A 15,502-nucleotide genomic window follows, 5' to 3' on the forward strand; every position below is an offset into this window, starting at 1 on the left:
GATGATGGGTTTGTGCTTAAGGTACTGAAATGAGATCTGAGTTCAGTTTATGGCCTTGCTACATATTTCATGTAATAGCTTGGGGAAGTCACTTAATCTTTCTGTGCCTCATCTGGTAAAACAGGGATGACACTTCTCTCCCACCCTTTTTGTCACTTGTCTGTTTACCCTTGGGGCAGGTACTATCTCTTATTATGTGTATCTGCAATGCCTAGTTCCTAGCAATTTATCTTAGTTGGGTCCTTTAGGAATTACTGTGATTTTAATTGGCCAAGCCTTAAACTCAGCTTGGTGACATTTCTATGTTTGGCTGTAATGCAATAACTTTTGAATGCTGAATTCAGTCAGATCCAGAATTTAAGAGAATGTTCTATCCATCAGAAGGTAAGAACCCTATTAATTTGGTGAAGATCTGAAAGCCAGAACGGGAAAGGGGGGACAAACTGGGCCTTGGGCATTTGGTTAGTACAGCTAGCAGCTTCAGCCACACTTGGTTGCTTCTGTAGTGTATTTTCAACTCCAGGGGCTGCTTGCATTTCTCTGCTTGCCCTCAGGAACTCCCTGTGAGCCACCCTCTCATCCCCCTTTATTTCAGGGCCTTGCTGCAGGCTGCTCAACCTCACCCTCATAGCAAGGGCTCTGTCCCTCATGCCCTCTTCTCCCCCCGCCCTCCCCATAGTAGGGTCCTCCATTTTTTTCTATACCAGAGTCTGTGTGCGTCCCTCGGCATGCCAGGGGCTCTGTTCCTCGGATCACAGCAGGTCCTCTGTCTTTCCCCTTATACCGTCCCCCTTATTCTTTCCCATACCCATTGATTGGATGTGGCGTGCAGAGGTTATCATGTTGCATCCGAAGAGAGAAATGCCGTTCCAGTCAAGATGCTTCCTGCATCTCCCCCGCTACCTGAGTGCTAGCAGAATGTGCACATGGAGAACACACGAGTCTCCCTGCTTTTGTTTCATGTGCCTGGCACCACAATGGATCCTGGCGACTAAGAGGAGCAGTTGTAGGGAAAATCCTGCTCTGTCCCTGCTACTCTGGGACATAGATTCATAGATATTTAGGTCAGAAGGGACCATTATGATCATCTAGTCTGACCTCCTGCATAACGCAGGCCACAGAATTTCACCCACCACTCCTACAAAAAAAACCTCACACCTATATCTGTGCTATTGAAGTCCTCAAATCGTAGTTTAAAGACTTCAAGGAGCAGAGAATCCTCCAGCAAGTGACCTGTGCCCCATGCTACACAGGAAGGCAAAAAACCTCTAGGGCCACTTCCAATCTGCTCTGGAGGAAAATTCCTTCCCGACCCCAAATATGGCAATCAGCTAAACCCTGAGCATATGGGCAAGATTCATCAGCCAGATACTACAGAAAATTCTTTCCTCGGTAACTCGGATCTCACCCCATCTAATAGCCCATCACAGGCCGTTGGGCCTATTTATGAATATTTAATTACCAAAACCATGTTATCCCTTCATACCATCTCCTCCAAAAACTTATCAAGTTTAATCTTAAAGCCAGATAGATCTTTTGCCCCCACTACTTCCCTTGGAAGGCTATTCCAAAACTTCACTCCTCTGATGGTTAAAAACCTTGGTCTAATTTCTAGTCTAAATTTCCTAGTGGCCAGTTTATATCCATTTGTTCTTGTGTCCACATTGGTAGCGAGCTTAAATAATTCCTCTCCCTCTCTGGTATTTATCCCTCTGATATATTTATAGAGAGCAATCATATCTCCCCTGAACCTTCTTTTAGTTGGGCTAAACAAGCCAAGCTCCCTGAGTCTCCTTTCATAAGACAAGTTTTCCATTCCTTGGATCATCCTAGTAGCCCTTCTCTGTACCTGTTCCAGTTTGAATTCATCCTTCTTAAACATGGGAGACCAGAACTGCACACAGTATTCCAGGTGAGTTCTCACCAGTGCGTTATATAACGGTACTAAAATCTCCTTATCCCAACTGGAAATACCTCTCCTGGTGCATCCCAAGACCCCATTAGCTTTTTTCACAGCCATATCACATTGGCGGCTCATAGTCATCCTATGATCAACCAATACTCCAAGGTCCTTTTCCTCCTCTGTTACTTCTAATTGGTGCGTCCCTAGCTTATAACTAAAATTCTTGTTATTAATCCCTAAATGCATGACCTTACACTTCTCACTATTAAATTTCATCCTATTACTCTTACTCCGGTTTACAAGGTCATCCAGATCCTCCTGTAGGGTATCCCTGTCCTTCTCTAAATTGGCAATACCTCCCAGCTTTGTATCATCCGCAAACTTTATTAGCGCACTCCCACTTTTTGTGCCAAGGTCAGTAATAAAAAGATTAAATAAGATTGGTCCCAAAACCGATCCTTGAGGAACTCCACTGGTAACCTCCCTCCAGCCTGACAGGTCACCTTTCAGTAGGACCCATTGTAGCCTCCCCTTTAACCAATTCCTTATCCACCTTTCAATTTTCCTATTGATCCGCATCTTATTCAATTTAACTAATAATTCCCCATGTGGCACGGTATCAAATGCCTTACTAAAATCTAGGTAAATTAGATCCACTGCGTTTCCTTTGTCTAAAAAATCTGTTTCCTTCTCAAAGAAGATCAGGTTGGTTTGGCACGATCTACCTTTTGTAAAACCATGTTGTATTTTGTCCCATTTACCATTGACTGACTTGAATGTCCTTAACTACCACCTTCTTCAAAATTTTTTCCAAGACCTTGCATACTACAGATGTCAAACTAACAGGCCTATAATTACCTGGATCACTTTTTTTCCCTTTCTTAAAAATAGCAACTATGTTAGCAATTCTCCAATCATACGGTACAACCCCTGAGTTTACAGATTCATTAAAAATTCTTGCTAATGGGCTTGCAATTTCTTGTGCCAATTCCTTTAATATTCTTGGATGAAGATTATCTGGGCCCCCCGATTTAGTCCCGATTAAGCTGTTTGAGTTTCGCTTCTACCTCAGATATGGTAATATCTACCTCCATATCCTCATTCCCATTTGTCATGCTACCATTATCCCGAAGATCCTCTTTAGTCTTATTAAAGACTGAGGCAAAGTATTTGTTTAGATATTGGGCCATGCCTAGATTATCCTTGACCTCCGCTCCATCCTCAGTGTTTAGCGGTCCCACTTCTTTCTTTGTTTTCTTCTTATTTATATGACTATAGAACCTTTTACTATTGGTTTTAATTCCCTTTGCAAGGTCCAACTCTACTTGACTTTTAGCCTGTCTAACTTTATCCCTACATGTTCTGACCTCAATAAGATAGCTTTCCTTGTTGATCCCTCCCTTCTTCCACTCCCTATATGCTTTCTGCTTTTTCTTAATCACCTCTCTGAGATGCTTGGTCTACAACTCCTGCCTATGATTTTTTTTCCCCTTACTTGGGATGCAGGCTTCCGATAGCTTCTGCAGCTTTGATTTAAAATAATCCCAGGTCTCCTCTACCTTTAGATCCATAAATTCTTCAGTCCAATCCACTTCCCTAACTAATTTCCTTAATTTTTGAAAGTCAGCCCTTTTGAAATCAAAAACCCTAGCTGCAGATTTATTTTTATTAATCCTTCTGTTCAGTTTGAACTGAATTAGCTCATGATCACTTGAGCCAAGATTATCCCCTACAATCATTTCTTCTATGAGGTCCTCACTACTCACCAAAACCAAATCTAAAATGGCATCCCCTCTAGTCGGTTCAGCAACTACTTGCTGAAGGAATCCATCAGCTATCGCATCTAGGAAAATCCGAGCCCTATTATTATTACTAGCACTCGTCCTCCAGTCTATAGCTGGGAAGTTAAAGTCTCCCATGATCACACAGTTTCCATTAGTATTTACTTTATTAAAAACATTAAAAAGGGCTCTATCCATATCCAAATTAGATCCCGGCGGTCTATAGCACACCCCAAGCACTATCCCAGGGGAGGCTCTAATAGTTTTCTTCCCCAGAGCATGCCCAGTGTATTTGGACTCCTTAGAGAATTTAGCTGCCACACAGGAGTCTACTGATCGTGTGAACAGTGATTTTGGAGGCTCATAGCTTGGCCAGATTTGGATGGATGTTTATGGGGATGCCAAAAGGCACATCCCTGTCAGCAGGGCAAAAACACTGTCAAATTTCAAATCCCTGCTCCAAAGCCTGGAGGTGCTCGAGCTTGTTAGTGAAATGGTTATAATATTTTAATATGGGAAAAAGTGTATTTTTCCCATATGTCATTCTTAGCAACAGTTCAATTTTTTGCTGAAAATTAAAAAATACTAGAAGGGCGCAGAGACCTGTCATGGGAAATCTCAGCCTGAAAATTTACAGTTTGGGAAAATAAATGAGTGATTGAAAATGGAGACCTATAATATGAAGTGTTGTGCTACTTTGACTTTAAGCATACCTACAAGTGCAACCAGTAACAAAAATTAGCATGTTAAAGCGACCTGTCAAGGGAAAACATGGGGGTTTGAGTTTTTTGCTACTTTCAGATGTAAAAATTTCTCCTGCTTCCTCATTTTACCTTAGAAAATAATTATGTATTTTATGTTGTAGGAGTATCTAGAGGCCCCAGTAGGGATCAGGGCTGATAGATTGGTTTTGTTGGATGATCTCTTGGGGTTCATAAGGGTATGGAAAACATTCTTACCCTCTAACTGAAAGGCCAGAAGTACTGAATCATTATCGCAAATGATTTCTCCCAAGTGTGTTGGTTTTAAACAGTCAGAATAAAAATAATTTCTCGTCTCAGTTTGGTTTCTATTTGTTCTGGTTTCCCAGTAGCCCCTAAAGTCTTCTAGGGCAGGTTTTGTTGTAAATCAAAACTGCCTGGGCCTCCTTTTGTAGAGCAGCAGCACAAGAGCCAGCAAAAAGAGCTGAAAACAGGGGAGTTTGAGTGGAGATCTGTTGGAGAAGGGAGACAAACCCGTGTTCCTTAGCAGTAAGGGGTTTGTTTGCTTGCTGGCTTGTTTCAGTTTACAAAGTTTGGTGGTGGGCAGTGTGTTATGAGAGAAACAGAGCCTTTGATCACCGCTGAACCTTGATTGGGAGCTTCCCTAATCAGCAGACCTATAAAGGCAGCCAACCGGCCAGCCAGTGGCATAGGAGCCGGCAAGCAGAGGTGAAAACAGAGTTTGAGCGGGAGTTTGTAAGGGGAGTTTGGTGTGTTTGAGTGTTTTTTGGTGTGTGGTTTTTTTTCCCCTTCTTGACAGGCGCTTAGAAGGGAAGGTTATGACAACTACGCTGGCAGCAGTGGTAGTGACCTGAAAAAAGCTACTGTGAAGATGACTGGATGTGGAAGCTGTGGTGATGTACATTATCCTGAAGCGGGTACCTGAAAGGTGCTTTGTTTGAAGTGCTGCCTGATAGATTTGATGGAAGAGAAGATCTGAAGTTTAGTGATGCAGACAGAAACTGTGGTGGGGTTTCGAAGGGGATTTGAGCAGGTGATGGAGGGAAGGAGAGATGAGGATCAAGACTTGCAGATGCCTGCTGGACTAGAGAACTGTGAGGGTAGATTGTTGGATGAAGAAAGTGGCCAGTGGAAGCAACTGGCTGAGAACAAAGCAGAGGAAAAGACCAGCTTGTGAAGGGGGGAAGAGAGCTGAGGAACAGGTTCGCTGAGTTGGAAAATGAAGGGGAGAGGCAGTCAGTAACATAACATGGGAGAGCAAGGAAGAAGAGAAGCGTGGCTAGTGCTGCAAGAATTGGGTAAGAGACAATGGCAGTAGCCACAGTTTGGAGCACCAGGAGGATAGAGGATGAGTCACAGAAGATTGCAAGTGAGAACAAAAGACAAAGAAAACTTGCAACCAGAAAGAACAGAAGGGGAAGGTCGAATAATTGCCCCAACACCAGGAAGAGGCAGGGCTATGTGACTGGGGATTTCCTACTAAGTACAGAAAGGCCTGTCACCAGAGCTGATCCGGAGAATAGAAGGGTGTGCTGTCTGGTGGGAGCTAAGATACCAGAGGCTGAAGAGGATCCTAATGGGAGTGGAAAGAGACCACTAACTAGCTTTCACATGGGAACAAATGATATGGCTAGATTCTCATTGAGATGCATCAAGGAAGACTACGCCAGGCTGGGGAAGATGCTTAAAGAAATGGATGCTAAGGTGATCTTCTGTGGGAGTCTACCTGTCTGGCGGAGAGCAAAGGCAAGACAAGATTATGATGATTGACAGGTGGCTCAGGCAGTGGTTTTATAAGAGGGGCTTTGGAATATTTGACCACTAGCAGGAATTCAGAGGACTGTTCTGATGGGATGGACTCCACCTAGATTAGGGAAGGAAATAAACTTCTGGGATGGAGGTTGGCACAACTGATTGTCTAAAAGAGCTTTAAACTAGGAATTTGCGGGAGATGGTGGCGAGAGCTCATGTAATCTCCACACCTGATTCTAGTATTGAGTGGGAGGAAAATCAAGTAAAAGGATACAGCAATGGAGAAAGGAACAATAGAGTGTAGGAGAATGGACAGAGGAAAGAGAATGACAGTCACTGTCAGGTAGGTGATACATACTGGTAGTAAAAAGATTGTACCTAATCGGGTGGGGATTCTGGGTGAAGAAAAGCAGAAACAGCTAAGATGTCTGTACAAAAGTGCAAGAAGCCTTTTGCAAAAGTGCAGGTTCGCTGAGTTGGAAAATGAAGGGGAGAGGCAGTCAGTCAGAGGCAGTCAAAACTTGTGGCGAACCGGGGAAGTCCCGGATGACTGGAAAAAGGCTAATGTAGTGCCAATCTTTAAAAAAGGGAAGAAGGAGGATCCTGGGAACTACAGGCCAGTCAGCCTCACCTCAGTCCCTGGAAAAATCATGGAGCAGGTCCTCAAAGAATCAATCCTGAAGCACTTGCATGAGAGGAAGGTGATCAGGAACAGCCAGCATGGATTCACCAAGGGAAGGTCATGCCTGACTAATCTAATCGCCTTTTATGATGAGATTACTGGTTCTGTGGATGAAGGGAAAGCAGTGGATGTATTGTTTCTTGACTTTAGCAAAGCTTTTGACACTGTCTCCCACAGTATTCTTGTCAGCAAGTTAAGGAAGTATGGGCTGGATGAATGCACTACAAGGTGGGTAGAAAGCTGGCTAGATTGTCAGGCTCAACGGGTAGTGATCAATGGCTCCATATCTAGTTGGCAGCCGGTATCAAGTGGAGTGCCCCAAGGGTCGGTCCTGGGGCCGGTTTTGTTCAATATCTTCATAAATGATCTGGAGGATGGTGTGGATTGCACTCTCAGCAAATTTGCGGATGATACTAAACTGGGAGGAGTGGTAGATACGCTGGAGGGGAGGGATAGGATACAGAAGGACCTAGACAAATTGGAGGATTGGGCCAAAAGAAATCTGATGAGGTTCAATAAGGATAAGTGCAGGGTCCTGCACTTAGGACGGAAGAACCCAATGCACAGCTACAGACTAGGGACCGAATGGCTAGGCAGCAGTTGTGCGGAAAAGGACCTAGGGGTGACAGTGGACGAGAAGCTGGATATGAGTCAGCAGTGTGCCCTTGTTGCCAAGAAGGCCAATGGCATTTTGGGATGTATAAGTAGGGGCATAGCGAGCAGATCGAGGGACGTGATCGTTCCCCTCTATTCGACATTGGTGAGGCCTCATCTGGAGTACTGTGTCCAGTTTTGGGCCCCACACTACAAGAAGGATGTGGATAAATTGGAGAGAGTCCAGCGAAGGGCAACAAAAATGATTAGGGGTCTAGAACACATGAGTTATGAGGAGAGTCTGAGGGAGCTGGGATTGTTTAGCCTGCAGAAGAGAAGAATGAGGGGGGATTTGATAGCTGCTTTCAACTACCTGAAAGGGGGTTCCAAAGAGGATGGCTCTAGACTGTTCTCAATGGTAGCAGATGACAGAACGAGGAGTAATGGTCTCAAGTTGCAGTGGGGGAGGTTTAGATTGGATATTAGGAAAAACTTTTTCACTAAGAGGGTGGTGAAACACTGGAATGCGTTACCTAGGGAGGTGGTAGAATCTCCTTCCTTAGAGGTTTTTAAGGTCAGGCTTGACAAAGCCCTGGCTGGGATGATTTAACTGGGAATTGGTCCTGCTTCGAGCAGGGGGTTGGACTAGATGACCTTCTGGGGTCCCTTCCAACCCTGATATTCTATGATTCTGTGGAGCCTGGGTAACAAAAAGGAGGAACTAGAACTACTGGTGTAGGAAGTTAAACCAGATATTATAGGGATAATGAAAACATGGTGGAATAGTAATCATGATTGGAATACAGGTATAGAAGGGTATGCGCTGTTCAGAAAAGAAAGGTAAAGGTGGAGCAGTAGCATTGTATATTAAAGATGAGGTATACTGTAAAATTAGAAGTGATGGAATGGATAAACTGGAATCTGTTTGGGTCAAAATCACTTTGGGGAAGAAAGATAACAGAGGCTCCTCTGGGATAGTGCTTGGGATCTCCTACAGACTCCCAGGATCCAATTTGAATATGGATAGAGATCTCTTTAATATACTATTGAGAATTGTGTGATTATGGGAGATTTGAATTTCCCAGATATAGATTGGAGGACAAGTGCTGCTGATAATGGTAGGGCCCAGATATTCCTGGAGGTGATAACCGGCAGATTTTTTCACTGAATAGTCACTGAACCAACAATGGGTGATGCCATTTTAGATTTGTATTAGTATTGTTAAGTAGTGAGGACCTCCTAGAACAACTGGTTGTAGAGGAATACCTTGGTTGGAGTGATCATGGCTTAATTCCGTTTAAACTCCAATGGAAGGATAAACAAAAATAGATCTGCAAATAAGGTCCTTGATGTCAAAAGTACAAAGTTTAATAAATTAAGGGAATTAGTTATGGAAGTGGGTAGACTGAAGAACTCAAGGATCTGAATGTGGAGGAGGTGGCTTGGGATTAATTTCTTTAACTTTGACGAAGTATCTGAAGCCTGCATCCCAAGCAAGGGGAAAAAATTCGTAGGGAAAGGTTGCAGAGCAAGCTGGATGAACAAGCATCCCAAACAGGTTATTCAGAGAAGGAAGAAAGCCTACAAGGAATGGAAGAAGGAATGGATCAGCAAGCAAAACTACCTCATCGAGGCCAGAAAGTGTATGGAAAAAGTGAAAAAAGCCAAGCAGAGTTGGACCTTGCTAAGGAAATTAAAACAAATAATGGAAGGTTCTTTAGCCATGTAAATAAAGAAAACAAGGAAAGAAGAAACACTAAGGATGGGGTGGAGATTAAAAATAATCTAGGTATGGCCCAATACCTAAATAAATACTGTCTCAGTTTTTTATAAGGGTAATGAGGCGCACTTGGGGGCCGTGTCTGGGTGGCTAATGGGAACAAGGATATGGAAGTAGAAATTGCCACATCCAAGGTGGAAGCCAAACTCAAACAGTTTAATGGGACCAAATTGGGCAGCCTGTATAATTTCCATCCAAGAATATTAAAGGAACTGGCGAATGAAATTGCAAGCCCAATAGCAAAAACATGTAATGAATCCATAAATTTGGGGGTTGTACTCTGACTGGAGAATTGAAAACATAGTACCTATATTTAAGGAAGGGAAAAAAAGGTGATCTGGGAAACTACAGGCCCCTTAGTTTGACCTCAGTTCTATGCAAGTTCTTAGAACAAATTTTGAAAGAGAGAGTAGTTAAAGACATGGAGATAAACAGTAATTGGGATAAAATACAACCTGGTTTTACAAAAGTTTTATATTGTGCCAGACCAACCCGATCTCTTTCTTTGAGAAGATAACCGATTTTCTAGACAAAGGAAGTGCAATAGATCTAGTCTACCTGGATTTTAATAAAGCATTTGATACAATTCTACATGGGAAATTATTACTTAAATGGGAGAACATCAGGATTAATATAAGAATATTAATATAAAAATTTAAGGAAGTAGTTTTAGGGGAGAGTGCAAAGGTTCATGCTGAAAGGTAAATGCAGGCTGGAGGGAGGTTACTGGTGGAGTTCCACAAGGATCAGTCTTGGACCAATCTTATTTAACATTTTCGTTAAAGATCTTGACACACAAAATGTGAGTGTGCTCATAAAATTTGTGGATGACACAAAGTTGGGAGGACCAGAATTTCATATAAGAAGATATGGATGACCTTGAAAACTGGAGTAATGGAAATGAGATGAAATGTAATAGTACAAAGTTGTGTACTTGGGAATGAACAAGAATTTTTGCTGTAAACTGAGGACTCATCAGTTGGCAGAGACAGAGAAGGAGAAAGATCTGGGTGTGTTGACTGATCACAGGATCAGCTGCCAGTCTGATGCGGCCATAAAAGAAAGGCTAATGCAACCCTAGCATGCATCAGGTGGGTTATTTCCAGTGGAGATATGGAAGTATTATTATCATTATACAAGGCACTGGTGAGCCCTCCTGTGGAATACTGAGTGGAATTTTGGTCTCCCATGTTTAAGAAAGATGAATTCAAACTGGAACAGGCGCAGAGAAGGGCTACTAAGATTATCAGGAGAATGGAGATCCTGCCGTATGAGAGGAGATTCAAAAAGCTTGGTTTGTTTAGCCTAACCAAATGAAGGCTGAGGGGAGATATGATTGCTCTCTATAAATACATCAAAGGGATAAATACAGTGGTGAGCTGGAGCTGGTTCGCACCAGTTTGCGCGAACCGGTTGTTAACCCGCTTCCCTGCAGGGGGCCCTGAGGCTTTGATGGGTTCCGGTTGGGAAGTGATGTAATTCCTCCTCCGGCCGCTGGGGGCGCTGCGCTGCGGGAGCCATGTGGGCTGCCGCCTGGTCCTGGGCACGAGCCCTGTTGCTGCTGCTTCCTTGGCCATGGGGATCCCGATGCTGCCTGGTGGGTCCCCAGCTGCTCTGCTAGGCCTGGGCTGCGTCCTGCTGTTCGGGCTGCTCCGAGCAGCTCTCCCCGTGAGCACCCACCACTCTGCCCGCAGCCAGCCCCTGCCTGCAGCCACCCCCGCACCTCCTGCCTGCAGCCAGCCCCTGCTGCACCCCGTCCCCTGCCTCCAGCCACCCCTGCACCCCCTGCCTGCAGCCAGCCCCCATCTCCAGCCACCCCCTGCCCTGCCTCCAGCCACCACCGCACCCCCTGCCCTGCCCGCAGCCAGCCCCTGCCACATGCCCCCCCCGCCCTGTCTCCAGCCGGCCCGTCTCTAGCCATCCCCGCGCCCTCTGTCCTGCCCGTACCAGCCACTGCCGCACCCCCCTGCCCTGCCCGCCGTCAGCCCCTGTCTCCAGCCAGCCCTGCACCCCACTGCCCTGCCTGCAGCCAGCCCCGCACCCCGTTGTCTCCAGCCAGCTCTGCACCCCCAGCCTTGCCCGCAGCCAGCCCTGGACCCCCTGCCTCCAGCTAGCCCTGACTGCACCCCTGTCTGCAGCTGGCCCCACGTCCACTGGTACCCTGCAGTTCCCAGGGCAGTAACCCTGCACACCTGCTTCAATGGGGGGGGGCAGGGAGCACCTGGGACCCACCCATGTGCACACCCTAGGGTGACCAGACAGCAAGTGTGAAAAATCAGGACAGGGGGTGGGTGGTAATAGGAGCCTATGTAAGAAAAAGACCCCAAAATCGGGAATGTCCCTATAAAATCGGGACATTTGGTCACCCTAGCACACCCTCAGGGAGTGGCGGGGACCCATACATGTGAAACGGAGCTAATTTCTAGTTCAGGCCCATCTTTTTAAAAAAGAACTTTAGGCAGGGTTAACATACATCCATATTTTCCCAGACAGGTCAGACTTTTTGGTTCTTAAATCGCTGTCTGGGAGGAATTTTTAAAAATTCCTCCCAGGAAAATACGGACGTATGGTAACCGTATGGTATTGGTACAAAAAATACATACTGGGGCACATCCCTAAAATCAGAACTTTTTATAGGGAACCGGTTGTTAAGATTTTGGCAGCTCATCACTGGATAAATACCAGTGAGGGAGAGGAGTTATTTAAGGTAAGGTCCCGTGTTGACAGAAAAACAAATGGAATTAATATGGCCATCCACAAGTTTAGGCTTGAAATTAGATGGAGGATTTGTGATCATCAAAGTAATGAAGCTCTGGAACTGTCTTCCAAGGGGGGTAGTGTGGGTAAAAAAACCTAACTGGCATCAGGATTGAGCTTGATAAGTTTGTGGAGGGGATGGTGTGATGCGATTGCTTACAATGGCATGTGGTCTATTTGCAACTGCTATTAGCAATATCTCCAACAGCCAGAAATGGGACGCTAGATGGGGAGGGCTCTGAGTTTCTACAGAGAATTCTTTCCCAGATGTCTGGCTGGTGGGTCTTGCTCACATGCTCAGGGTCTGACTGATCTCCACATTGGGGGTCAGGAGGAATTTTCTCACTGTTCAGATTGGCAGAGCCAGTGGGTGTTTTTCATCTTCCTCTGTAGCATGGGGCATGGCTCACTTGCTGGTTTGAACTGAGTAAATAGTGGATTCTCTCTAACTTGAAGTCTTGAAATAAGGATTTGAGGACTTTAGTAACTCAGCCAGAGGTTATGTGCCTACTACAGGACTGGGTTGGTGAGGTTCTGTGGCCTAAGATGTGCAGGAGACCAAACTGGATGGTCATGATGGTCTCTTCTGGCCTTAAAGTCTATGAATCATGAAGAAATGGGCACAAGTTCCTTTTTTCCCCTTTACATTTGACTTCTACCAAGCAGATGAAAACACACACTTCACACAGGCCAGTGTGGAGAAATGTTCTGCCAGTAAGGGTGAAAGAGTTGGGGAATCTGCTCTTCTCTCTCATAATCTTTAAAAAAATGTTAAGAAATAATGCTACTAGAACTGCACTTGATTTACCCACCAATAGTTAAGGCTACGGTTATATCATTGAGGTCATGGAAGTGACAGAATCCATGACTTCCAGAGATCTCCATGACATTTTCCGCTTCAGCCCCAAGCTGTCAGCGACAGGCTTGCCCAGCCACCCCTGCAGCTCCCAGATACTGGGCAGAAGGGGGACCCTGGAGCTCCCAGTAGCTGCCCAGCCCCTTTGGGCAATGGGGAGGAGAGGGACCCCCAGCAGCTGTCCATCCCCTGTGGGCGTCAGGGATGACCCCAGAACCCCAGTAGCTATGGGTGCTGGACCCTTCTTCCTCCTCATTTTGTTAGGGATATTTTTAATAAAAGCCATGGACAGGTCGCAGGCAATAAACAAAAATTCAAAGAAGCCCTTGACCTGTCCATGGCTTTTACTAAAAATATCTGACAAAATCGTAGCCTTACTAATAGTTAAATACAAAGTGGTAACCGCACCAAGCATTTTCATGCTGTAGAGACTCTGGGTTGCAATTACTTAGCTGCTCTTCTGCCACCAGTATATGATGATATAAGAATTTGCAATTTATGCTCCTAATAGATTGTGTACTTTGTCCACATAGTGAATGAACAAGGCTTGAGGCTCAGGAAAATGTGCACTGAATGGGACCCAAATCAAAGAATAGGTTACAGGATTATTGGACCACTACACTTAAATAGGAAGATCTAGAACGGGGTGGGCAATAATTTTCGCAGGGGCGCCACTCCACAAATTTTGATAAGTTGTCATGGGCTGCATGTTTCTACTATATTAATGGAGGGGATGTGGGGTCTAGGAGGGAGTTGGGGCACAGGAGTGAGCTCTGGACTGGTGCAGAGTGTTGGGGTGCAGGAGAAGGTGAGGGGTGTGGGCTCTGGGAGGGAGTTTGGTGCAGGAGGGGGCTCTGGCTGGGGCAGGGGATTGGGGTGCAGGGTCTGGGAGGGAGTTTGGGTGCAAGAGGGGGTTCTGATCTGGGGCAGGGGGTTGGGGTGCAGTAGGGGGTGCGAAGTACAGGCTCTGGCTGGGAGGCGTTTATAACAGGCGGCTCCCGGCTGGCATTGTAGCAGGACTCAGGCAGGCTGCCTGCATGCTGTGGCCCCATGCTGCTCCCGGAAGCGGCTGTGGCCGGCTGCTGCTGGCATGTTTCTGTGTGCCACTTGTGGGTAAGGGGGTAGCGGGTCTCCATGGGCTGCCCATGCCTGCAAGCACTGCCCCCGCAGCTCCCATTGGCCAGTTTATGGCCAATGGAGCTGTGAAGACAGTGCTGGGGGAAGGGGCAGTGCCCAGAGCCACCTCCCCCTGCCAGGGGTGCGCAGAGACGTGCCAGCAGCAGCTGGCCGCTTCCGGGAGTGGTGTGGGGCCACAACAGGCAGGCAGTCTGCCTGAGCGCTCCGCTGCGCTGCGGGACTTCTGGCAGCCCGAACTCGGAGATTGCGAGGGAGCAGAGGAGGCTGGACAGAAATGTTAGTCATGGCAGGCCGGACAGAAATGTTAGTCGGGCTGAATCTGGCCCATGGGCTGTATTTTGTCCTCCCCGATCTAGAATGATACTCAAATTATTATATTATTTTTGGCTCATGTTACAAACTACCATTTAATGAAGATCAGATCAGCCTTTCCTTTTCTACATTGAATCCTTGTACATGTACAAGCAAAACTAAAAGATTAAATTCTACTAATACTGCAAAACATGAGAGAAATTACCATATTACCATCAAAATTTCTGTGGAGATGAAATTAAGTCAATTTGTCAGCAAGTGTATATATTGAGTTTTGAGTTATTTATGAATAGATTTAAAGATTTTTTTTTTAAGTGGAAAAAAAAAAAAGTCAAGTCTGCTTTATTGTATCTCAGACAACAGGAGGCAACCTCAGAATTCCATGGATGAATTAACAAAGAAGAGACAGTCATGTAATTTTTCAAGTGATGCCCCAAAACAAAAATTACAGAATAGTTACACTGGTATAAACAATGATTTACTGAATGACACACATGAGTTATCAATTGTTTTACTGCTTTGCCAATGCAGGCTACCCAGTGTTATAGCAGTGTTTTTCTGGTTTTTGATTGCAATCTGTATAGAACAAAGCTGTAAGCAGAATCTGCAGCCAAGGTTGTTTCAACAGAAGAGTTACAGGGAGGAAAGAAACCTCTCATAAAACAAATTCTACTAGTTGTTAAAAATGGTTTCCAAGGATGGAGCAAAGAGCTTAAATTTTAAGAAGTAAAGGAGAGATGATTTTGGCAAATGAGGGAAGTGTACGTAATGAGGTAGAGGGTGGGAAGCAATATGAGATAAGTGGACAGACTAAAAGTTTGAGATGGTAGGGAAGATGAGGAAAAATACCAAAAAAAAAAAAAAAAAAAAAAAATCCAAGTTACTGTGCTACATACTGTGTCACTGCTGGAGATCTTTACATTGGTTTAACTGAGATATTCTAGTCCAGTAACTTCATATTTTTTTTTCTCCCAGCTTTTGAGTAATACATGAACTAGTCTCCTCTTTCTAGCTGCTCTCACAAGCATATTTTGTGACTAGCAAAGCTACAGCTACACACGATTAACATAATGAGCCAATTAGGCTGCTCTGAATGAAGTACTGAAATATTAAGAACTAGATCTTCTTTTCTTTTGTTGAAACTGTGTGCATAAATAAGTTCTTGGACAAAACCAGTATTAGAATTCTCAACTTTTTTCTGGTTAGCCAAATGGTATAATGTTAAT

At 45.0% G+C, this 15,502-nt stretch overlaps 1 protein-coding gene across 3 annotated transcripts in view; it reads left to right on the forward strand.

The window, feature by feature from the left end:
• DDX10 (DEAD-box helicase 10) overlaps positions 1-15,502 on the forward strand; it is a 377,623-nt gene that overhangs the window by 86,991 nt on the left and 275,130 nt on the right. The window lies entirely within an intron of this gene.

This window comes from Caretta caretta, chromosome 1, assembly GCF_965140235.1.
Source record: "Caretta caretta isolate rCarCar2 chromosome 1, rCarCar1.hap1, whole genome shotgun sequence".
Classification (NCBI taxonomy): Eukaryota; Metazoa; Chordata; order Testudines; family Cheloniidae; genus Caretta; species Caretta caretta.